Source organism: Gymnoscopelus braueri (assembly GCF_963280865.1).
Source record: "Gymnoscopelus braueri genome assembly, chromosome: 11".
Taxonomy (NCBI): domain Eukaryota; kingdom Metazoa; phylum Chordata; class Actinopteri; order Myctophiformes; family Myctophidae; genus Gymnoscopelus; species Gymnoscopelus braueri.
Window position 1 is genome coordinate 29212450 of NC_137613.1, and position 26813 is coordinate 29239262.

Here is a 26813-nt window from a genome sequence, read left to right on the forward strand (position 1 = left end):
TGTGAGGTTTGGACATCGACATCGATTGCACCCCCCCAACCCTGCGCTGTGATTGGCCACCAGTGTACCCCCCTAACCCTGCACCGTGATTGGCCAATCACAGTCTATTCAGGACTGTGATTGGCTAGTGAAACATGACACATGTGCATAGCCCTATAAATAGGACTATGCACTTAAAAAAAACACATTTATGGTTTTTTTTAAGTTAGGGGTGTACAATGGTTGGTCCACAATATTACTTTTCTTTAAGTGAACTTCCATCACTGTGATGACCACTGTGACCACACCGCCCACTTCACACTGGGTGTGATTTTTACATTATTATTGATTTCATCATGCGTCTCGCTAGCCAATCACAGCGCGTCTGCGAAGTTTGAAGTTAATTTCATCATGTGTCTCGCTAGCCAATCACAGTACATCCTGCGGAGCTTAGCCATTGGGCGTGTTTTCCACAGCATGGCGTCACAGCGAAAGACAAATTTTCGTGACGGAAAGAAAAACTTTCACCACGGATGGGTCCTAAACCCACTTATTTAATGGCAATTACAGGCAAATAGTATCGAGTATCAAAACCCTGTTTGACGGTCATTGTCACATGACCATTTATACCTAATTTGGTGAAAAGAATTATGTTTCTGCAATGTTTCTGAAATTGTGACATAGGTGAAAGTGGGTAGGCAGTTCTGGGCAACCGCCTATCCGACTGACTTGTCCGCAGTCCCTCGGGTCCTCTGCAATGTGTGTGCTGTGCAGAGTTGATCGGTCGGATGGTTCTCGATATATGTGAACTACAGATACACTCACATAATGGATAGCCCTGATGTCATCAGTATGCCCATATATGGGCATGCATTCTTTTTTCTTATTGACATAATGTTTGCCAAGATGATCACAGATTGGATATCAAGGTGATCACAATCCTGTTTTTTGTTTTGGTTTGAACTACCCACATTATCATTCTGTTCAATGTGTGTGTTAGAAAGAGAGAGAGGGGGAAGAGTAACTTATCAGACACCAGAGAATGCACAATGTGAAGATATGAAAGAAAAACAGAAGCCAGGAGACAGAATGACGTGAGAGGACAAAGATTGTTGTTGAGGGCGAGTCATCCAGTCTCTGAGGTTAGAGACCGGAACTGCCTGTCAGTGTGCATGGAGACCTGCACAGCATCTCTATTAGACCAGAAGACCAGTCTGCACTCCACACGCCACCGGCTTCGAGTGCTATCCAGGTGCACACGCAATAAACCAATAACACACACACACACACACACACACACACACACACACACACACACACACACACACACACACACACACACACACACACACACACACACACACACACACACACACACACACACACACACACACACACACAGCTGACCTACCATTAATCTACCTGTAGGTAATCAGCTAAATTGGACACGCTAGACAAGTCCTGCCTCGAGTCATGCCACTAGATAGCGACAATTCTCCTTTTTCAAGCCAATGTTAACCCTTTAGGAAGCTTGAAGCTGCACTAAAGTATATAACGTTTATAGTGATTATTACAATGTTATTTCGTCCAATCTGTTTGGCAGAGTATGTTAACACAATAGACTGTAACTTATGCAATTTGGGGTCCCTGCACTTCTATTGAGACATTTAGATCCTGTGTCTGGTTTGACATGATGGTTGTAGCCCACTGCCTGCAGGTCAAAGCAGGCAGGCTCTTTTAGCTCTTTAGTGGTTAAAATTCCAGCATTTGCGCAGGATTACATTACATTACTACTGCTCTAAAAAAGCACTTACAGGTAGCTGCAATTCGTAACTGGCCCTGTAAAAGGTCTAGCTTATCACCAGAAATGCCCCCACCCCCCAACTGTTTAGTGTGCATATTTTTCTTTTTGATTACTACTCGTTTATACGATGTTTTTGCATAATATTGTATCGATGAATTGAATACACAGAACCCCAATGGAAACAAACCATAGTGTTTTCTGGGGTTTATCCTTTTAGCATACTTTATATGGAACTGTACTTCTGTGCTTCTTTTTTTTGTTGTTGCAAACTGTTAATGAAGTATTCAATCAATCAATCAACCAATAGCCTACAGGGTTACCATAGCTTTGAAAACGGAGCAATGTTGCCATCTAGTGGTATTATATTGTACGGGACAATTTAGGGACCTATCCGATTTTATTGTCATATTACAGGTTTACAGTGTTAAAAGAGGATGAAATTCTTTTTTGTGCAAGCTTCATCATACGTGGTTTTCAGGAAAAAGAAATGGGGGGGTGGGGTGGGTCAGAAGTGAGAGCAAGGAAAACACAGGAAAGAAAAGATATTTAGCTTACATTCATACTGTACATATAGCATGAAAAGTAGCAGGTATGTACATAAAAAGTAAAAGTGCATCAGTAGGTTCAAAGTACATGGCAATATTTGAAAACAAACCAAAATCTATTTAAATTAATTTACAAATAGTTGTGCTAGTTCTAGTTGTACTTTGTTGATCTGGTTGTAATTTTCCAACCGTCGGAGTGGGCAGATTCTTGCAGGAATGAAAAAAAGCAAGCCTTTGTTTAATTTTTGTATCCAACACATGAAAAATCAAACGCGTTTGACCTGTGTGCTTCAGGATCCGTCCTCTTTTTATGTTTGTTTATGAAATGTTGCCACATTCCCTAGGACACTGTAGGCTTTATTTAGGCTATGATTAAATAAACACGAGTACTATTTTCAGACAAACTCATCAACTCCATTGTGTTGTGTGACACCAAAGTCACCAAATCTGGCTGACAAATGAGATTTATTTTAATAGAGTTTATAAGCACATGACCAGGGGTGGAAAGTACTATTACACGTAGTTTTGTTAGTGAAATTAGCAACTGTTTCAGGTATCCTGAGAGATTAGTTGTTAGGATGAATTCATATTGAAATGGTTACAGTCAGGATGCAAACATTAACTAATTAGCCTGGTGTGTATTTCATTGCACAATAGTGTCTGCTTTCTGACCCGTCCTTTTTTTACATTTGTTTATCAAATGTTAGATTCACAAGGACCATCGTACTCATGATTAAATAAACACAAGTACTATTTTCAGACAAAACAAAGATCAGCTCCATTGTGTTGAGTGACGCCAAATCTGGCTGACAAACAAGATTTTTATAAACTAGACCATTGGCCTTCGGGCACCGGCCAACTTGGCGAAGGATGCAAGTTGGGAATGAATGCCCCACCCGGTTATACAATACCTGTTGTACCCATTGTCAGAATATCAGTTGTACCCGTCTGTCTCTGTGTCCTTTTTATGCCATGGCATGTTACGTTTGTGACGCAGTCCGTCCACTGTCCACTGTCCACTGTCCGCTGTCCACTGTCCACCATCCACTGTCAACTCAACATCCACCCACAAGGCAATTCTAATGAATACAAGAACGGTCGCCCCGATTCACTCTTGCCCCGGGTCAAATCCCCAATTTTGGGGCGAGTGTTCTGGTTACCCCTCCAGAGATTTCGACCCAGGACAATTCGCCCAGCCGCGAATTTGAGTCAGCTCGACCCAAATTTACCGGGTCGAATTATCTGTGTAACCCCTAGAGGGTAGTAGAGTACAAGGTGATGGTGGTGAGGTCCTGAAGGTACAAGGTGACGGTGAGGTCCTGAGTATATTTAAGAGTAAATATTGTAAGCATGCTCCCCCAGTTGCATACTTTTTTTTAAGGACGTTTTTTTGTAAACCTTCTTTTCTAAATGAAATAATAATGTATGCCTTACAGCTCCGCGGAGCTGCCGGCGGCGCCAGCTTTGGGAGTGTGCTGCGTTTGTGTAACGCAGTCCCCACCAATATTATTTACGATTCTGTGCCTATCGGTACATAACTCGGACGGCGCTTAGTCGAATAGCAGACCATCGGCCGGTCGTCGCGGGCACTCGCGCCTGGAGGCGCTCGGGCGCGACTCCTTGGCCTCAAGGTCTGCTGATTCGGCGCGCCTCCGTCATGGTCCAAAACTATACTTTATCTCAATGGCTGTGCTTGAAAGCCTTTGGGCTTGTTTCACCCTGACAGACAAATAATAATTGTTTGGTAAATCAATGTACATATTATTACGTCTCTGTCTCTCTCTCTCTCTCTCTGTCTCTCTTTGTCTCTCTCTCTCGCGGTCCGGGTCGAAATGTCAGGTCCAAGCGGGTCGAAAGCGGGTCGAATGGTCCGGGTCGAATCGTCCTGGGTCGAAATCTCTGGTGACCCTCGTGGCTTAAGTCCTCTTCAGACAGCGCGCCTCCGTCATTGTAACTGTTTATTATCTAACTTTCTAACTAAATGTTAAGGGCTGTAGTCTGTTCTCACCAAGCGGGGCGAACGTTCCGGGCCACTATCTTTCCACACTCACTCCAGAGAGCCACATTGCATACTGTCGGGCAGACCCCTCTTATCTCCGTATTTTTTATTTTTCCGTAAATTAATGCTGTACTTGTTCTATGTCACACAAAATTAGCAAAAGTAACCTATCTACAAGCTCAAAACATGTCGCATTTTTTTGTGCTATTTTTTAATTAGAATCCTAAAAGTAAATTTTTTTAGTATTTAGTTATACTTATGTTAACTTTATGAACTTAAATACAAATACATTGGACATTAAAAAGACAATAGAATTGTTATACTAGTCATTAAGCTACTAACTTAACTGAAGTAATTAAAGGGGGTCATGTTTGCATGTTTGGAATTGTAACAGCTGAAATCAATAATATATCGGTATTCCGATATTAACCTGCGGGCCGCATTTAGTGAAGGTGGGGGCCGCATGTGGCCCCCGGGCGGCCAGTTGCCCATGTAGCCTATGATTTATGGGGGATTAGAGTTTTTTTTTACCTGAGTTAAAATTTTTGATCGTTTGAGTCACAAATGAAAGCTACGTGCGCCATGCGTTGGCATTGTGATCTTATGTCCGCTATTTTCAGCACACAGTGAACATTTCAGTTACTCAGTTTAGTCCTCAATATGAATGATATATATTGAGACACCTTGTGATTCGGCACTGTAATACAATTTTATTGAACAGAAAGGTGTCATTTGAGCAGTTTTCAATGCAACTAATCTTACTTCTAGTAACATGAGTAATATTTAAGTCAAGTAACAGTTCTTCTACCTGAGTAGTATATTCAAGTACTCTTTCCACTCGATCCTGCATTTACATCTTCTTCCTGGGGAGGGCAGTAGAGACTTTTCTAAGTTACAACTTTCCAATCATGACTAATCAGCTCCCAATCACATCCCTGATTGCTAATCCCTCAGTTTCCATTGGCTTGTTTGACTGTAGGCTACAACACATTGTCAATTATTTTGTATTCTGAGAAGAGTTCTAATGAGTGGTGAGAAGATTCTTCTTCAATCACATGATGTATATACAGTATATAAAGAAAATACTTTCTCAAATGTTCTCAAACTCCACATTGAGAACCATCTACAGTACATTACAAAGAAGAGATGTAATGTGTAACATCTTTCCAAAGCTGAAGCATTGGTTGATAAAGCCAGGTGGTGTGGTAGTACAATACAGTACAGCATTACAGTGTCTGGTACCTTGAGAATGCAGTGTGTACAGAGTGTATACATGATGTAACCAAATGGACCTTCAAAGGGTTCAGAGTTAGTGCTTGGCAACCATCATCTTCATCTAATCCATAATAATAGGCTATATAAACAGTATATGGTTAACATACTCTGTCTGTGCTGATTACATCATGGTACTATACACCTGATTTCTGCCGTGGAGTCACTGTGAACACACTCAATGGTCTAATAATAGACCAAAATGGCCTCAATCCTGTCCCTGATTGCATCAGTTAAGACCAGTTTCCACCAGCTAACTGGCCCACAATTTGTTGTTGAGAGGTGGTTTGAAGTATTGCATAATGGCCCTATTATATAATAAAGGTATTACCATCATGCATGTTCCAGGTGTACAGTATGTATGTACATACATGTGTGCAGTCATAAAGCAAGATGACAGGTTTTGTATTTGCTTGAAAAAGTAAACATTCATGACCCTATATTAAACTTTGTTGACCGGAGTCCCCCAGGGGTCTATGCTAGACACCCTCCTTTTTTCCCTCAACACAAAATCTCTTGGCATGCATGTGTGTGCTTGTAGATCTGCTGTTTTTGCTGAACGTTCACGCCAGAATAGGGCCGCAAAGTTTCATGTGGTTATGCCTCTGGGCTGCAAAAAAATGTCATCTGTCTCAAGTCGTGCTCAGGTCTGCATGCAGTGTAGATGTGTGTCGTGACCTGCATTGTATTTCATGCTGGATTTACAACAGCATACACATTTTCTTAAGCCTAATTTATGCTCTGTCGACACGATGGTGTCGCATGCAGTGTTGCCGGATTTTGTGAGAGAAATAAGCAACCAGGTCTATGAACACAAGCCCAAAAGAAGCAACTATAGGCCACATGAGCACTTTAAGCCCATATACATTGGCTTCTTGAAAATAGCCGAACTACAAGCTCACACTTTTCAAAATAATCTTGGAAAATAATTACAAATGTGGAATATTTTAACACACAAATCTGTAACACGGGTCCCTGGCACAAAATATTGGTCAACACATGGTCACATGGTCACATGCCGAAAGTAGCAGCGAAGCAACACCGTCAAAGTATGATGCATTTTACGCTTATAACATGTTTTACAGTATATTCACGTAATACATTCAATTACATCTCAGAATTATACAGAGTGTTCTGTCTTCTCTCCCAAGCTTGACAGATAAAATCTGCCACAACAAAAGCTCCTTTAACAAAACATATCTCAATTTTTTCATAATCATCTAACTCAAAGAAATGTCCACAAATAGAAGACATCTTACTAACAAATACCTCTCTTATATCATCATATTTTGAGCAATAAAACAAAAAGTTTACCTCATTTTCAATTTCCCCAAGTTCACAAAACAGACTATCTCTCTTCCTCTGGAGTGGCATTAAACCTGCCAGTCTCCAGAGCTAATGGTAATGTTCCTGACCGTATTTGTGCACAGAGAGATCGTTGTCTTTTGCTTAAATTATACTTCACATACGGTTCTACAGTGTGCCTGTTTATGAGACAATAACTTGGGTTTATACCATATATCACTACACCATTGTTCTTTGTATCTGGAAAACATGGTACTTCTAATTTTGTGAATGTCACATAGTAACTTATTTTGAAAAAAAAAAATAGTAATCATTAGAATAAAATAAAGATCTCAATTATTTTGTCCAGGAGTGACCAGATCTAAAATCCCACTTAAAAATATTTTTTGTGAGTCTCTGGTCAGACATCTTCACAAGCCTATTCCTTAGCCGAACCATTTCACATTTGTGTCTGATGCTTGGAGGTTCCCATCCCATATCCCTGTTAATTGCCAACACTGGAGTCAATTTATGGACTCCCAAAAAGGATCTAATAGCTCTATGATGCACAGTGTTACAACTTGTATGTTCCCGGAAACCCCAAACACCAGAAGCATAGTCACTGTGACACCGGACATACCCCTGTTTCGTAGAGTTGTTTATAGGTGTTGAATCCTAAATTACCACAGTGTTTGACTGTTCATGACAGAGCCCAGTGCCCTGCCTGCTGACTGAGCTAGGACACCGACAGCATCATTAAATGCCATGTGCTCATCCAATGTCAATCCAAGATACTTATACTGGTCTGTATATGACAACCTTATTGGCCCAAAATTAAACACAACTGAACTTCTCTGTAGTGATTTTTGTCTGAAGTGTACTATTTGGGTTTTATCCTGGTTTGCCTCCAGTCTCCATTTCCAGCACCATTCTGCAACAATGTTCAGCATTAACATACTTAGTTAATAATTAATATACTTAGTTGACTGTAACAGTCCTACCGGGGCTCTAGTATTTCCCTCTACATGAAATCTCTTTGCCGAAAATGGCTGATCTACAAGCTCACATCCTAACACGTTGCAACGCTTTGTTAGCTTGTAGATCTGGTTTCCCATCCATCAATTATAAGCCCTGTTCATTTGGTTTAAAATAAATTACTGACCTCTTAACATTGTTAATCATTGTTACCTATTGCAGGTTGAAAGTAATTATTCACCAGTGGTGGCCTCAATTACTGAATTGAGGCCAATTTTTTTTATTAGTAGGTTAAACCTTAAATGGTTAAACATTTAACCGTTTTACTGCTCTTAAAATAAAAGCAATTCTCAATTTATGGAATTAAACATTTACAGTGCCATACTGGTGTGCTCGTGCATAAGACATAACAACAAGGGAGGGTTTCCTCCAATGAGCTGTCGTATCACTTAAATAAAGTATGACTCACCCTCTCTTTCAGTCTCTCTCAGTAGTAGGCCTACAGTCTGTTTGAAATGCACACTTTACTGTACTCTGCTTCACTGACCTAGAAATCCACTCTTTACTCTGTGAGCTCAGATGCAAAGTGAAGCTTACCCCACATCTGTCTGTGAGGGCTTACATTCAGTGCTCATTCTGTGGAAAATTGGACCTCCTGGCTGCTGCTGAGAGAGGTTGAGAGCCAAAGGTAAAACAAATACTGTCGCTTTCATTTAGCAAAGACCCACATTCTTAACGATATTTGCTTTATTAGATATTAGAGTGCAGAGACAGGAAACCAAGGTCTGGGAGTTGGATTTGAACTCGGTCCTGGCGTCTCACAAGGAGCATGTGGTCCGTCCACTAACTGGGCCACCAAGCACCCCCAAAAATATTAACTTTGTCCTCAAAATATTAACTACAGCAATGATACAGAGATAGTAATAAGTAGTAATTTTACATCATTGCAGATCAAATGTCAGTTGTCGCCACAAAAACATATATATATATGTGTCATACTGTAGCTACACATTAAATGCATGAACTCAATTCCATTCCACTCCAAACATACTCTTCCTCTAAATCGTATCTCCCATCATGTTGCAGAATGTGGAAATGTCTATAGTAAGACTACACAAGTGAGAATGGAATGAATAGTTCATTGTGTTATATACAGTGCGTGACTAATTTTCAGATTGATACAAGAATCTGCAATTACAGTGAAACACAGATGGGGTTTCCATAAATAGCCCCTCACTAGCTACAGCTTTGTGCTCTTCTCTTAACTCCCATAGTCGCACAAATGCCTGGAAATGTGACATGATGTAGTTCCCCTTTGGGGAAAGATATGATGTGATGCCACTAAATAGCTGCATTCTGGGTGTATGGAATTATTTTTTCATTCTGTGGAAACTTTAAATCAAGAGTATGTAGTAGCTTGGCTTTCTACTGAAAAATCTGTGATTGCAACATGATATGACAGGACAGGATATGTGTCTTTTTTTTGTTGTTTCACCTTTACTTTACCAGGAATACTCCCTTTGAGATTAAAAATGTCAGGGAGTTCTGGAGTTTACAGCACTGTAAAAAAAAATCACACAAAATGAAAATAAAACAGCAACATAAAATACATATACTGTATAACAAAACTTAATAAATAGGACATAAAACAAGAACAGTACAGATCTGGGATACCATTCGGTAAAAAAAAGGGGAAATATTTGATTTTTAAGGCAGTGGTGCTGAATCTGTCTTGAGAGGCAAAAGATTTAAAAAAAATCGAAAATAGTTAATAGCCAATCTACAAGCTAACAACGCACCACTTCACAGCGTGTTGTGAGCTTGTAGATCTACTATTTTTGCTGTTCATCATACTTACGATGGTAAGTATGTAGGGCTTAAGTGGTTAATACATTTGAAGAGGCTGAGATGTGTGGCCTTGGAATCCACAGTGGGGTTGGTATTGGGCACAAGCACAGCACAGAATGGAATAGATTCACCCTGTCACTGGCTTCAGACACACAACCACACAATAATAGAGATATGGAAAATGATAGATAGACCAGCTGACTGCTGCTTCATATGAAGAGTTTCTCAGTTATGATGGATTGTCCATGCACTTCTCAGCTGCACTGAGTCTCTCCAAAAAGTGGAAGTATTGCTTTAACATTTCCAGTATTATGGTCAGAAATTTAACACTTTCTATGAAGGCCATATCTGTACATGTTTATGTTTATGTTTATTAAAGGATCCCCATTAGAGACTCATAAATAAGCCTCTAGTCTTCCTGGGGTCCTGAACAAAGCACAGACATGTAATTAAATATACACATTAAAGTATAAAAACAATACAAATGAATACAAAAGACAAATTAACATGATCAATTCTGATCTTGTCACTCCTAATGAGAATAGCATCCTCAATTCTGCCACCTCCAGCTCCGCCTCCTGTCTTTTAGTCAGTGCCACCGTTACCAAGCCTTTCAGCATGGCTGGTCTAACTACAGTCTTATACATCTTCCAACTCACTCTTTCTGGTACCCAATTCTGTCACAAATGACTCCTGGCACTTTCCTCCATCCATGCCGGCACTTTCTTCTTCACCTCTCTTCAACACTCCCCATTATTTTGGATAGTTAACCCCAGGTATTTAAACACCTTCGCCACCTCTACTTCTTGCATCCTCACCGTACACTGTCCTCCCTCTCGTTCATGCAAACATATTCTGTTGATTTTCATTCCTCTTCTCTCCAGTGCATGCCTCCACCTTTCCAGACCCTCTTCAACCTGTTGCCTCCTCTCACTACATGTTACAATGTCGTCTGCGAATATCATAGTCCACATTGCCTCCTGCCCGACTTCATCTGTCAATCTGTCCATTACCAATGCGAACAAGAAAGTACCTGACATTATAAAGTGATTATAATTCAACTTATAATGCCTTATGACTCAGATTTCTAAAGTTAAATTTTGATCATGTAAAATGTTAATAGCAGGAAATGTGTCACATATTAACCACTTAAACCTACTTCATTGAACGGGGTGTACCAGGGGTCTTTACTTGACCCCCTTATTTTTTCCTTCTACATGAAATTATTTTGCCATAAATAGCCGATTTACAAGCTCACAATGCGTCATGTTGCGTTGCCACGCATCATGAACTTGTAGATCGACTTTTATCGCAGAATGTCCTATTACAGTATGACAAGCCCATAAAAGGGACCCTAGATTAAAATTAGTTACCTATTTGATTTCCCTCTCCCTTCCTTTCCATGCATTCTGTTTCCATCGGAACTTCATATACTGTACATAAACTCTTTACAGTCTGTAATGTATACATAATAGGGTTTCCCTGGTTGATTAATTTATAAGCATAACAAGCACGGCATGGAGGAACATGGCAAACCACAATATTGAGAGAGACTGAGGAATCATTATCATGCTGCCAACAGGAACTCTCTCACACTCTTCAGTTCTTCCTTTCTTTCTGACGCACAGCCACACAATTCTCTCCCTCTCATTCATTCTCTCTCTCTCTCTCTCTCTCTCTCTCTCTCTCTCTCTCTCTCTCTCTCTCTCTCTCTCTCTCTCTCTCTCCATCGCTTTCTCTCTCTCTTTCTTTCTTTCTCTCTCTCTCTCTCTCTCTCTCTGGCTCCCCTGAGGCTAGGTGAAGCAGAGAGCACTAGCACAATTTTTTAATGTGCATCCAGCAACCGCTTGCCAGCTTCAAACTACAAATCTTTTCCATGCCCGCCAGGCAGCCAACCTTATCTCAAGGTGAAAGAAACCTCATCCCGAATTGATTTGGCTCCCGAAAGGTATATGGGAAAAGGATGCAGATGACAGACAGGGAGTCACTCTTGAGAAGGACCCGGGTCGTGTGAGGAAAGAGGAGAGAAGGGTAGAAGAGGGTGATAGATAAGTAATAGCTCTTTTCCACAACTGTTCTCGGGCCAAACTGAGTCTGTGCCGCACCGCTCTGTTCCATGAGTTGTGGGAATGTTATCATTTAGATTTCCACTGCTGTGAACTACAGCAAGGTTACACTGCTACTCCTGAATCAGGAGTAGGACATCAAAAACGATAGTGACGTCAATGTAGTATTAGTTTTCATGGGACAGGCATATGTGTTTACATTTAGCTGGAGCATGTCTTTGTTCCCTCTGCCCTAAGCTGACCCAACTGTGGTTATGCCCACAGATTCTACCAACAAAGATTATGACGTATTTGTATGATCTATATTACAATTTAGGAATTTAGCAGACACTCTTATCCAGAGCGACTTACAATAAACAAGGTAATTAAGCACATAAATAGAATGCAGAGAGAACTGTGTGTAGTGCTAGAAACTAGGATACCAGGTGAACAATGAACCTAGCATCTGTCTAAATAACATGCTATACAGTACATTATCTAAATCACATTCTTAAGATGCTGTCTAAATCACATTTTAGTTTGCCTACATTCAGGAAACATCCAGGAAATAATTAGTTTGCCTAAATCCAGGAAACAAATTGTGAAACGAGGAGCACTTCTTATTTTTGGTTTCTCTATTAGTTTGCCTTAATCCAGGAAACAAATTGTGAAACGAGGAGCACTTCTTATTTTTGGTTTCTCTATTAGTTTGCCTTAATCCAGGAAACTAATTGTGAAATGATGAGCACTCTGTAACAGCAGACCCTTAATTATCTGCATTTGTTTGATATTACATTTTCTGTCATGTACTGTAGTTCATTTAATTACACATATAAACACAGATGTCATAGGAAAGGGAGGGAGTGGCGGTCTGACCCTTGGCTCAAAGAAAAACTCTCAGACTTTGAAAAACCTTGCTGTAGTTCATTTGATTTACTTGCAAAGAATTGTTGTAATGTGTTTTGAGATTGTAGATTAGCTATTTATGCTATTCGTTTATTTTGTTCTGCATATAAAGACATGCCCACAATAGGAATGCCAGTTCTAAAGTGTTTTAAGCTATCCCACTGGATCGGTTTGGCCACGCTGAGCACATTTATGCAACTGACTTCTTTCAGTCTGTTTTTCAGAGTTTGGGTATAGTTTTTCATGTTCCTGCTTGGCTGTCCATGAATTATCAGAAAAAAATAGAATTGTGTTTAACACACATGATGATGAATTATAGCTTCAAATTCTGCAACACTTTCCTTTGATTTCACAAATACAGTAGGCTTTAACTTCTTGCAATAATCCAATTCCGCAAGGATTATGGATTACATCACCATATCCAAGCTTTGCCAAAACGACTTTGTATTGTGTGTTTTTTTTAAGAAGTTGGAAAGGATTTTGTCTCAAGCTGGAATGAGATAAAAGTGGTGAAAAAAGAGGAAGGAAAAAAAGTTTCCATATTGCCTGTGAGCTGTGACAATGTGCAACATTGGCCAGTAAACTGTCCATATACTGTAGACAGGCAGGCCTTGAAAACACACAAGCACAATGGTCTCCGTTTCAATATTGTCTGCATCAATCAAGCTGAATTATTTATTCATTGCTCCCTTCAGACTGTAAAACCCACAACATATGCTTTGTTGATATCATCAAATCAACACGTCTCTTAATTGCTGTGTCGCTTCCACAGAAGACTTTCTATAGCCTTGTGTACACAGAGCAGAGATACAGATCCAAATGCGTGATTGTGTTTTTTACCTAACCCCATTTAGTCTGCTCTACTGAGCAGAGTTCACCAGCTTCACGCTAGGCCTGTCACAATTATTTCATAATCGCCTGATGCCAATTGCATAATCGTTAGAATCGTTTCCATTCATCTGTATGAAACAGCTGGATGTTGAACCGAAATGTCATATTTTATTATTTCCACGCTCTTTTTTTTGGGGCATTTACGCAAACATTTTCAAAAAGTGATAAGAAATGTTCAGCAGATCTACAAGCTTACAACGCGTTGTAACAATGAAATCATTGATCACCATTATTTGTATGAAAGTTAATCATCAACTAAAATGTCATAATCGTAACAGCCCCTACTTCACACCATATGTAGTTATATAATTCAGTGGTGACACAGCAGTTCAGTGTGTCATTGATAACGCCTGTTTATCTACTGAGACTGAATGGATAATGATGTTCATATGAGCCTACCATAAACTGATAGTTACGCAATACCATATTATCACTGATGACCAACCTTCTGCTTTTGTCTGCCACTGACATGTTTGGGTCGTAACAGCCATATTTCACGCCATATGTAGTTATATAAGTCAGTGATGACACAGCAGTTCAGTGTGTCATTGATAACGCCTGTTTAACTAGTGAGGCTAAAAGGATAATGATGTACAGATAAGGCTTCCATAAACTGATAGTTATGCAATACCATATTATCACTGATGACCCACCTCCTGCTTTTGTCTGCCACTGACATGTTTGGGTTTCATGTTGTTTCCCTTGATTTAACCGTTCAAACATCCAGTGGCGCGGGAAGGGGGGGGCTATGGGGGCTGCAGCCCCCCTGGTGATGGGAGCAGCCCCCCTGGTGATGGGAAGAAAAAAAAAAAAAAACTTTTTATTTTATTTTATTTTTTATAATATATATATATTTTATGGATCATAGCAGTCTGTTACGGTCATGGATGAACTTCAACCAAATCGTGCGCCCGCGCAAAGCGGGGGCGCGAGGAGTCCCCCCGGACGCACAGCCCCCCTTTCAACACAAAACAACCCTTAAATACATACATACTGTACGTATTCAAGCATAATAACTATACCCACTAGAAACCCCATTTTGAGAAATGTTCCAAGAACCTTTTCAGAAATGAAAAACAAGTCTAATAGTGTGGCTTCCCTTTGCAGTCTGTAGTTATGAATATCAAGTTAATAGATTAGCAGTTTGTGAATGGAGCTGAGTTGTGTACTTCACTGTGATTGGTCTGCTTTTGTGGGGGCATAGGAAGCACCATACAGTAGGAACACCATAGAAGACAGGGTAGCACAATAAAGCACCATAGAAGACAGGGAAGCACCATAGGAAGTATCAAAGATGACAGGGAAGCACCATAGGAGGCACCATAGATGACAGGGAAGCACCATAGATGACAGGGAGGCACCATAGGAAGCACCATAGATGACAGGGGGGCACTCTAGGAAGCACCATAGATGACAGAGAGGCACCATAGGAAGCACCATAGATGACAGGGAGGCACCATAGGAAGCACCATCATAGGAAGCACCATAGATGACAGGGATATTGCCCTGTAATCTGGTCGTCAGCTACAAAATCTGATTTGAAAAAATTACAGGTTGCTCAGAATAAAGCGGCTCGTCTGGCACTAGGATGTTCATACAGGACAAGTATAAGCTATATGCATGAACATCTGGCATGGCTAATGGTTGAACAGAAATTATCGGTGAGTCTTCTAATGCTACTGCGGAACATTATTAGCACCAATAAGCCGCCTAGCTTGGCTAAACAGTTACACATGACTTCAGAACATGGGTACAACACCAGAGGAGCAGCTTCTGGTAATTTAAGAACAAAAACAGCACCAAAAACGAATTTTCTAAAACTCACTGGTATATATAGGTCAATAGAACTCTGGAATGCTCTGCCCAAAAACATCTAATGTACAATCCATAACAAAATTACTTTCAAAAAACTAATCAAGAGATACCTTGCAAGTAACTTGTCAAGTATGTAACTGTTATTTGTTTAATTTGACTGGATTGTTGGATTTGATTTTTAAATGTTAATTTGTCTTTTTGTATTCATTTTTATTTGTATTGTTTATTTTTATTTTTTTATTTTACTATTATTTGTATTTTTAGTTGTACATTTGTATTGTATTTGCTTTGTTCAGGACCCCAGGAAGACTAGAGGCTCAGTCATGTGACTCTAATGGGGATCCTTTAATAAACATAAACATAAACATAAACCATAGGAAGCACCAAAGATGACCGGGACGGGAAGCACCATATAAGACAAGGAACTACAGATGGTCAACTTTTGTGGTCACATGCCTGTACATGTATACATACATACATACATACATACTCACACATATACATACATACATACATACATACATACATACATACATACATACATACTGTACATACATACATACATACATACATACATACATACATACATACATACATACATACATACATACATACATACATACATACATATTATACTGTACATGCATACCTATTGTACATGCAATTGCATACATAACTACATATACATACATATACATTCATACACACATTCATAATACATTGAAATTATTATTATTATTGTTGTTTTTACAAGCGTTCAATAATTGTCTCCACCAGGCCGAAGGCGTGGCTGAGACTATGTTTTGCACCTGTCCATTCGTCCGTCCGTCGTCCGTTCGTCCGCGTGTGTGAGTGTGTGTGTATCCGTCCGTCAGCTTCGTCTGTGTACAGCTAATCTCCGGCAACCGTTGGACCGCTCGGCGTGCAACTGTGCACACACACTCCCTGGAGGCCAGAGCAGAACCTCTGTCCCAGATGTTTCACATACGCCTGTTATAGCCTGTTTGTTGCAAAACTATTTTTTTAATATTACTCCTACAGATTTTGTCCAAGCATCACGCAAATCAGTACACATTATCTCTGTGGTCATGTGATCAAGACGGATCTGTCCGATTTTTCATATTCCATCCTGATTGCCTAAGATTCTTCTACTACCTGGCCTGGCGGAGACCTGTGCTCCGAGAAGCAAATTTTTATAGTTCTGTACGTATTAACACAATTTAGCACAACGAGTACATCTAATCCTACAAATCACTATTCAACACACATTCGTAACACTCGTTCTTTCTGAGATGTGCGTGCTCCTCAGGGCAAGGAAGTAATTAACTTGAAAATTGTTCTGATTGAAGCAGGAGAGACAGCCAGACAGAGAGAGACAGCCTGACAGACAGACAGAAAGACAGACAGGCGGACAGGCGGACAGACAAACAGATGGACAAGTAAGAGATAGTAAGAAAAAAATCCAATGACAATAGGACAAATGCACACACACACACACACACACACACGCACGCACGCACGCACGCACGCACGCACGCACGCACGCACGCACGCACGCACGCACGCACACGCACACGCGTACACGTACACACACGCACGCACGCACGCACGCACACACAGACACACAGACACACACACACACACACACACACACACACACACACACACACACACACACACACACACACACTGGCTGGACCTAGGCCTTTACAGATAAACCACCTGGCTGTCTGTCTGTACATTTTTATAAATTTTTCCCTGGGTCCCCAAAAAGTTGTCACACAGTTGAAGTCAGCAGAACAGTGTCTTATTTCAGCTCGCACGTTCAAAGCTCTCTTTTCTTTTTCTCCGAATTCACCTTCGCCCCGCACTGCAGCCATTGACTGCTGAATCATCTTAGAATTTGCATGATACTTTCCAATTACCCTACACGTGTAGTTTGCCAGACTGTTGTGCAGGATATACAGTATAGGTTGGGAAAACAACAACGTCTAGACTGATTTGCTTGCCTCACGCCTTCGTTGGCCTCGTGCATGCTGCAGCTTAGTTGACAGAATACAAGCTGGCTTGATGACAGCCCATTTATTCTGCTGGGTGTACACATATGTATCAGCTGGTGAACGTACGTACAGTACGTACATAACGCTACACATCTTACACTACACACCTGGGTGAGGGACCGCCTTTCCTATGGCCTGCATCAGCAAAAAAGTCTGCTGAGTGTGTGTGTGTGTGTGTGTGTGTGTGTGTGTGTGTGTGTGTGTGTGTGTGTGTGTGTGTGTGTGTGTGTGTGTGTGTGTGTGTGTGTGTGTGTGTGTGTGTGTGTGTGTGTGTGTGTGTGTGTGTGTGTGTGCGCGCGCGTGTGCGTGTATATTTATAGTACTTTATGTGTGTGTGCATGTGTGTACACAACTGATATTGCAACCATTTTTATCACTCATGTGCAGGGAGCTACTACAAGTGCTGATGTTGAAGATGTGAGTGATATAATATTGTTAGTGTGCCTTTACAGAGTAGCTTTGTCAACTGTACTACTCTGCTAAGCGGAGCTGTGAATCATCTCACATTTAATCTGAGAACACTGCGAAAGTAACTTTGAGAGATGTTTTTTAGGCATCCTTGTTGACCTATATTTCCACAAGTTAGTGTTAGTGTCAGGTATTTTAGGCATCAGTTAACCTTGTGCTTGCTTGACCTTTTTGTCACCATCGCAACGGGGGTGACCTTTTGGTGAGCGATGGTGTTGCTGTTTGCTGAGTTCCAGTCATGAGTCATAAGTCATGGCAGGACACTGGACGAAATCCTACGGGGGCTAGCTTACAGGAAAAGGTTGCTAGAATGTCATACATTGCTAGGTGAATAAATATGCACGTGTGTTAACAAAGATGCACACAAACATAGAGGTATGCATGTAAGTACACACACACACACACACACGTGCGCACTGAGGGTATTTTTTATTAAAAGCTTCATGACAAGGAGACATTTCCCGAATTCCCGCTGCTAATCTGAAGGATAAAACATTTAGTTTCTTAAGTAATCAACTTCAACAGGAGAGCAAGTTAATATTAAACACCTTCAAAAGGGTTAAGAGCAAAATTCAAAATGTATTTTGAGTGCCCTGCGTTGTCAAAATAAATCAGCATCGTTTAGAAACACAGGCCATTAAGGCCATCTTTCTGCTACACTGACCTTCTGTACAGTATGTATGGTTCTCTGTCATTTCAACCCTCAGCATGTCTGTTTAGACTGTCACTGCAGCATACTTCTCGCAGAAATGCAGTTCGACAAGGTTGTGAGAACAAAATGACTTCATTGTGGAGAAAACAAACAACGGTACTTCTTTCACCTCCAAGATTTTCTAACTAGCAGAACATCGCCACAGAGGCACCAATGCGAACATTCTGTGTGATTGGTCAGAAATTCACAATGCTCCTGTTTTATTTCCACAACCCGCTGTCAATGCACTGTGCCATGGACAGTGTTGAAGAAGGCTGACGAGGTTAGATATCCACAAAAAGATATGCCACCTGGAGATATCCAGGTGACAAAGTCACTGTTCCAGCATACAGTGGGCGGGGTGTAACGTTCAGCACTCAAAGCAGTATGAAACAATTTTGTCTACAGTGAACTTGTTTGGTTTATGCAAGCCAAAAATGTTTTCTTATTTTTAAGTATGCTGCAAACTTAAGTCAACTCAGCCCCATCTGGTCTGTATTCCCATGCAGGGTGTCCGCTCCCCCATTTGATCCTCAATGCCCTAATGAGAATGACAAGGCCTTATTATGCAACCCTGCCTAAAAATAATACCCATCCTGCCCTAAGCTCTCTGAGTTGCAACTCAATTAAAAAGAAAACACACTTACTCATCTTTCTTATGTAATCCACTGAACGCAGATGTTTTATTCTATTACTCGGTCCCATTGTGCACAGCCTGCAACATACAGTACAGTGCACTACGTAAAGCTGCTATGCACTGTAGGATGCAAGCGGAGCAGAATCAGACAGATATGAACATGCCCAAACAAGCCCCAGCTGATTTTGGTTGAGATGTAGGCCGTCACAGGCAAGTACGAACATGAAGGGGCAAGTAGAGGCAGAGAGATGCAGGAAAGGACAGGCATGAGCACTGTGTGTAATGCTGGGTGCACACTGGAGATTTTAAAATCTCACCCGAGCTTAAACACGTGGGAGACCACATACATAATGACAGATTTATCAGATTCTTAATATTTTAGTCATACGCACACAACACCGAGTGCTGTGCATGTGTACACCTCTCAAGTGTATCTGCCTGAACTAGCTTGCAGGCTACGCATCATACGTTTTCCCCCCTTTAATGGTACAGAGACACCCCTGGCCCAAGTACCAATAGCCAGAGTTATTCAGGTGATAGGCAGCTGCAATACAGACACAGAGATGTGTATTCAATAGTTTCAGTGTTTGAATGCTGCTATATATCACAAGAACTGTTCCTCTTTTGGATCCATAAAGTTTATCTCTTATCATTATGTAACTATTTTCTACACGCCTAGAGTTAAATCAAAACCAAGGATTTTATTGTGTGGACAAACACTACTGATGTACATGGTGCTTAGATGGTAGAATAGATGAAGTCTCGGAGGAGTTATATAGAGGCTGTTACTGTAAACAGACCAAAGCCACCATAGACAGGCTTTAGAAATAGAAAGGCGTGTGCGTGTGCGTGTGCGTGTGCGTGCACGCGTGCGTGCGTGTCACACAAGGGGCCAGCCTGACATATTTACATTGAAGCCGATACGGAAGAGAGACAGTTCATGTGAATGGCCTGTATGGCGCTGTTTTACACCTGCAGGTGTCAGAAAGAATTGTAATGGGATGGGTTTTTGACGAACTTTAGACTAGATTTTCTTACCTTAATAAAAATTGTCATAAATATTATATGCTTCCAGTCACTAGTTTAAAGTCTCCTTTCAATCGTCATGATATGCGTTTTGCTAAATTATGGTCCCATTTATTTAAAAATGTACGATAAAGTAGGCTATGATGATTTGATTGACAACCTACACAACCAATAGCATTCATTCCCCGCCCCCGCTCTTGATTGACAAGCTACCCAACCAATAGCATTCTTTGGGGATTGTTTTCCGGTTCCCTGGTCACATGTCTGGTTGACCCGCCCCCACTTTGGTCACATGTCTGGTCTCAAGCAATAGCGTTTGATTTCCGACGTGCCCTTTTGTATATATTAAAGATGGCGGATTGCACATTCCTGAACAATCGGCTTCATTTACGGTCTGTAGAAACCAATGGCGTGATGCTGTCCATTCATTTTATACAGTCTATGGTGTCACACCACAGGGCTTGTTACAGAAACCATGTCACACATTCTGAATGGCTGTTATGCCTATAAAGGGCTTTACATAGCACGTAACAGAATAGTTGATCTCATAACAAAGGACATATCTAAACATTTTACACAGTCTGTGAGAATGTACAAACATTCCTGTGTCAAACCTTCTATGTTTCAACTCTGTACTGAAAATCCTGAAATCTTTGCACATCTCTCTGCTAGTACATTTTCCATTCTTGAAGTGGCCTGTACCTTTGACTAGCTTAGAGGAAGCTTTTATGACCAAAGTCATTGAATACCAGCCGCTCCTCCATACCATCACAGAGCTAGGTGATCTAGATTGCTAGGTGCAATCAACACAACTTGGGATGCCAAAAAAGCAGCTAAACGGCTTGCAAAATTCTGTGCAATCTCTTCTACTATCGGTAGCCACCAAATATGCCACCAAGGGGGAAGTGGTTTCATTTTGAGAACTTCCCATGATGACAGACACTAGATCAGGGGTGCCCATTACGTCGATCGCGATCGACCAGTAGACCGCAGAGGCTGCGCAGGTAGACCACCTGCAATGCCCCTGAAAAAAAAAAAAAGGTGGCGCTGTGGCAGAAAACGGTGGCGCGGCACTAAATGGGGGGGGCGCCAGGAAAAATATTGAAACAGTCCTAATGCCTTAAGGTCCTTACACACCGGGCGATTTTTTTCATGCGAATAATATGTTTTTTTTTTAAACCTTATAAAGTCAATGCAAGCTTCCACACCAGTTTCGCGGAGCGAAAAAAGCGTATTTTAATTATTCGGAACGAGTCCGAATTTTGCGTAGGCCTATATTCGCATATTCGCCGGTGTGTAACCGCCTTTAATGTTGTTATTTAGCCCCCATAGGTAAATGTTTAAGTATTTTCATTAATGGGATAATAATTATTTGTTGGTTGGTAAATAAAATGAATGAATTACATATTCTTTTATAATAAATCGGTAAAATCAGGCAAAAATAATAATTAAATAACCTAATCCTGACCCTAACCCTAAAACCGAAATAAAGTAACCAAAAAACGGAAAAGAAACTAACAAAAACCAGAAGAAAAAAAAAAATCCACCCAAAACCGTGCAAATTTCGCCCACCATGCCTACCACCATGCCCTACCACTCATGCACGCGCGAGTGGTAGATCACCTTGAGCTGGCAATTTCAATAGTAGAACTCAAGTTAAAAAAGTGTGGGCACCCCTGCACTAGATTATAATTAAATGAAACTGTGCATTAAAATGACAACCGTTTGTGTTATTTTTTATCTAGATAATAAAGCTTAGTAATTCCCCATTAGGTCACTTTCATTCTTTTACCACAGGTATTTTCCTTGGCAAGCCCCTGTGGACGGAGAAATACAGTCATAAAAGGCTGTGTGTGTGTGTGTGTGTGTGTGTGTGTGTGTGTGTGTGTGTGTGTGTGTGTGTGTGTGTGTGTGTGTGTGTGTGTGTGTGTGTGTGTGTACTGAATAAATGTGAATATGTATGCACTTGCATGCATAATGTGTACTGTATGAGGCAAGTATGCATTAGTTTTAATTAATTAGTGTAAACATATAAAATGTGTGTGTGTGTGTGTGTGTGTGTGTGTGTGTGTGTGTGTGCGTGCGTGCGTGCGTGCGTGCGTGCGTGCGTGCGTGCGTGCGTGCGTGTGTGTGTGTGTGTGTGTGTGTGTGTGTGTGTGTGTGTGTGTGTGTGTGTGTGTGTGGGGGTGTGTGTGTGTGTGTGTGTGTGTGTGTGTGTGTGTGTGTGTGTGTGTGTGTGTGTGTGTGTGGCAAATGATAAGTTGAGGCAGAAAGGCTGTGGGACCAGACAGATTAGCATCAGTTATAGGACCGCAGATTACATTATCATATTACCATCAGTAGGAGCTCAGATTATATCCTCAGATAAGCATCAGTAGTAGGAGCTCAGATTAGCAACAGTAGTAGAAACTCAGATTAGATGCTCAGATTAACATAGTAGGAACTAAATGTTTTGCTAATCACCTAATGATGACTGGTTTGATAGTGACGGTATAATAAAGTATAATGATAATACAACAAATTTAAATGACATTTATCTAATTAATGAATTAATACTCAGTCACTTTATATATGACATATATATGACAATAACTGTTTACTAAAGACAAGAGAATAAAATGAATGGTGTCAAATAGGCATTAATTCAGGTGAAACAGGAGAATATTAACATAACTGTAGTATCAGCCATGTGAGCACTTGAAACATACAAGTTTCCAGAATAGTCACTCTGGATAAGAGGGTCTGCTAAATGCCCAAGTTGTTGTAATTATTATAAAATATAGCAAGTGGTAAAAAGAAATGTGGTCGTGAGGGGAAGTGAGAAACTTGACGTGGTTCTTGATAAATTGTTATTACTGTTGCTCTCTTGCTGGTTAATTCAATGAAACAGCAGCAGTGAAAATACGTAAAGTCTCCAAATCCAGATGATCTTTCAATGTAACCATATTTTAGGCATGTGAATGTATGCAATCATTCTAGCTATTTATTATATTATATGATTATTAGTTGAAGCAAAATGATAAGGCTGTGTGCACATTGCGCTGCCGCTTGCAGACATGCAGTGTTTATTGTTTTAATTAACATTAAGTATGAAAGATGTGATAGACCAAAATAGTTTAAATACAGATAACCTTGTGCCCTTGCCCTAAGCACCCTTCAGTGCAGTAGTTATATTTATAATTTCCGAGGCGGTCTTAGGTGCATTTAGCAACCCACACCTTCCAACTGACTGATCTCCCGACTTCATTCGACTGCCAGTCTGCTAGTCTGCTAGGTGAAGAGCTACCTTTAGTACCTCTCCGACTACCGCTACAAATGTAGTGTTGAGGCTGAAATGTATCCTTTGATTGTACACATTCACAACAATGGACAGATTGCGTTACCAAATGTGTGGTACCCACGGTACCGCTGCCACTAAGCCCAGAGGTTATTCAAACTATGGCATTATTTATTTTAATGTTGTAAAACACATTTTCTCCCCTCACATTCCAGAGCTTTCCAGCACAATTATTCTTTTTTTTTTCTCAAAGCTTACAAATACCACGGGCCATTTCTCTTCTCACTTACTGCTAGCTGTAATGACACAGTGTAATGACACAGTGTACCATAGATGTTTTTTTTCTTCACCGATGTGGCTTATGAAAATCCCTTCTGTGGAAGCTTTAACTGGCTGCACGATAGTAACCTCTGTAAAATATCACCCAAGTGCATCACTTGAAATGCTGCTCAGTCATTCACCACTAGCCAGATTCGGTGGCTTGTCTCAAATCAAAGGCTAACAGACCATGACGGCACATGAAATTAGGACTGCGATAGAGGAGTAATTTGTCTCTTATTAAATCTGTCGTCACTGTGTCCCCAGATCCAGCCTACATTTATATTCAAAACGTCGCTATCTGTCGAAGCTGGTATTTTCCTGATAAGGAAGAGGAGCAATTCTAATATTTCAACCACGACTTAATGTTGATTTTTCAAAGCACCTTTAATTGATTCATAATGAATGTCTGTCAGACCTGTAATACAGGTGCTGAGCACAACAGGTAGTGAGTATCGCCTGTTGCCAGGCTGTCCTGACAACAAGTCCGCCACACAGGATTACCTTTCTGTATAAGCAGTGGTGGAAAGTAATTAAGTAAATTTACTCAATTACTGTACTTAAGTAAAACATTTAGGTATTTTTTACTTTACTGGAGTATTTGCAAATTTCAGTACTTTAACTTCTACTCCACTACATCTCAGAGGCAAATATTGTACTTTTACTCCACTAAAATTATTAGAAAACTTTAGTTACTAGTTACTTTTTAGATTTTGATTATTAAAGGTAGGGTAAGTGATTTGCAATTATTCAAATAATTGCAAAATGGGTCTATGTTCTGATAGTGCTCGTTACTATAGAGTGTCCTGTCCATATAAGGAGTCTCCATGTCTCTCCAGCTCTTTATAAAACAGAAAATGCATTTTCAGGATTGAGAACTCAATCAGGATATAGATTAAACAAGTGAAATTGGAAGTGTTGATACTAAGAAATGAGCAGGCAAAATTAGAACTGGAACACTATAAAAATAAAGCTTAAAAATGGGTACTTTCTCCTGATTGGCTGAGATTTTGACACCTACCAGAAAATGTATTTTCTGTTTATTAAAGAGCTGGAGAGACAGGGAGACTCCTGTTACTGAACAAACACTCTATAGCAATGATTACTATCAGAATATAGTGCTTAAACCTTTAAAAAAAATACTTTTTGTTTTAACCCAAAAATATCACTTACCCTACCTTTAGTACTAAAACATACATTGACCACTTCAGCCCTACTGCTCAAAGAAATGTAGGGAACACTTTGATACCTTAATTATTTTGAGTTTTCATGAACTGTGTACATACTGCTAACAAAAACTGCTCAAAAGAATGAAGGGATCAAATTGTTCCCTTAATTATTTTGAGCAGTATACATTTCGTCCATTTGAAAATAGCTGATCTACAAACTATATTTTCAAAAGATTTTTTATACATTTGAAAACTTGTGAAATGGGACATTCTGCATAATGAGTACTTTACTTTTGGTACTTTAAATACATTTTGATACCAAAACTTTTGTACTTTTACTCAAGTAAATTTAGAATTCCTGACTTTTACTTGTAACAGAGTATTTCTACATGCAGTATTACTCAAACTGTACTCAAACTGGCCACCTATGTCTACATTGACATACTTCATACAGTAGATGCTGCTAAATGATGTCTCACCCGCACGTGAGACTACAGTATATCCAGGTCTATGTTCTGTATCTGTCACTATTCTATTGATGCACCTCCTGCTGTATGTATCTTCTGCTATTTTAACTTCATTTATATCTGTTAACATTTCTGCTGCTATTTTAACTGCCTCATTCCATTGTAATTTTTATGTAAGAACATATACAGTATATCTCATATCAGCATCATCTGGAAAATCTGACCTGCTTGTATTGTGTATATTTTACTCTGACCCGTTTTCCTTGTTCTTTCTTCAATCTATTACTTTTCCTGAAAACAACAAATGATGGGAGTTTGTACGAATAATTATTATACCCACTTTGCTACACCAGCGATGTGACAATAAAGTTGGAGTTAAAGTAGATACAGTTAAAGCATTTGTGATCTCATGGAAAATGTACCATTATATACCGTCACCTCATACTGTACATCATGGTGCTAATTAATAGTTTCTGAAATGGTGGCTTGTAGGCTGAAAGGTTTGCAGTTTCAGTCCTATTTACAGTACTTACTGAGACATTCACATGAAGAGCTGTAATGCTGAGGTGTGATTTTCTCACATTAGAAGAACAGGTCAGGTTGTATCGCACCGTCTCACAGCTTGGTGAATAGAAAAAAACTCAGGGTGAGTGAAGCAATTTTGTCATTGTTAAGATCGTGTGGCATAATGGGAAATAGTGCCGTATCCTCTTCCTCTTATTTGAGAAATAAGCTGTGTTCTAAAAGGTTTACAGAGACGTTTATAGAAAGCCACACACATGCATGCACACATTTACCAATTACAAATCACCGGTGAGGACAGAGGGCTTATAAGTGTAATTTCTGTCCAGATGGTCTGCCATGTTCTTTCTGATAAGAGTCTACAGAGCATAATTGGAGCTAATCATCTGTTTGACCAGGTGCATACTCACACTAATTGACCTTGGTCGATGAAGAGCTTTGTTGATAACGAAAGTACTCCTTGTACCAAATCATCACGCTCCAATCAACATCTGTAGCACTGTGGCAATAATGAACACAGGGAGTACAAGTGTCTCAGAACGATGAAGAATAGATGTGGACCTGATCTTACACTGCTACACTGTACATGAAGCAAATATGTGTCATATGTTTCACAATATCCTCCTATATTAAACTATTAAAACGTCGAGTTGTTTGGATATCCAGTTGTCCAGAACTGCCGATCCAACCAATATGCCAATATTAGTCCATGGGCCAGACTAGATATCGGTACCATTTGAGTGGGCAAAACCGTATGTAACCCGGTGGATGTTTATTTTGTCTCATGTACTGGTGCTTTTATTTTGAAATGTATC

At 40.2% G+C, this 26813-nt stretch overlaps 1 protein-coding gene across 1 annotated transcript in view; it reads right to left on the bottom strand.

Moving 5' to 3' along the window:
* Positions 1 to 26813, bottom strand: part of dtnbp1b (dystrobrevin binding protein 1b) — a gene marked incomplete at both ends in the record, with an annotated part of 84092 nt that overhangs the window by 56577 nt on the left and 702 nt on the right. The gene's annotated exons all lie outside the window — the stretch shown is intronic.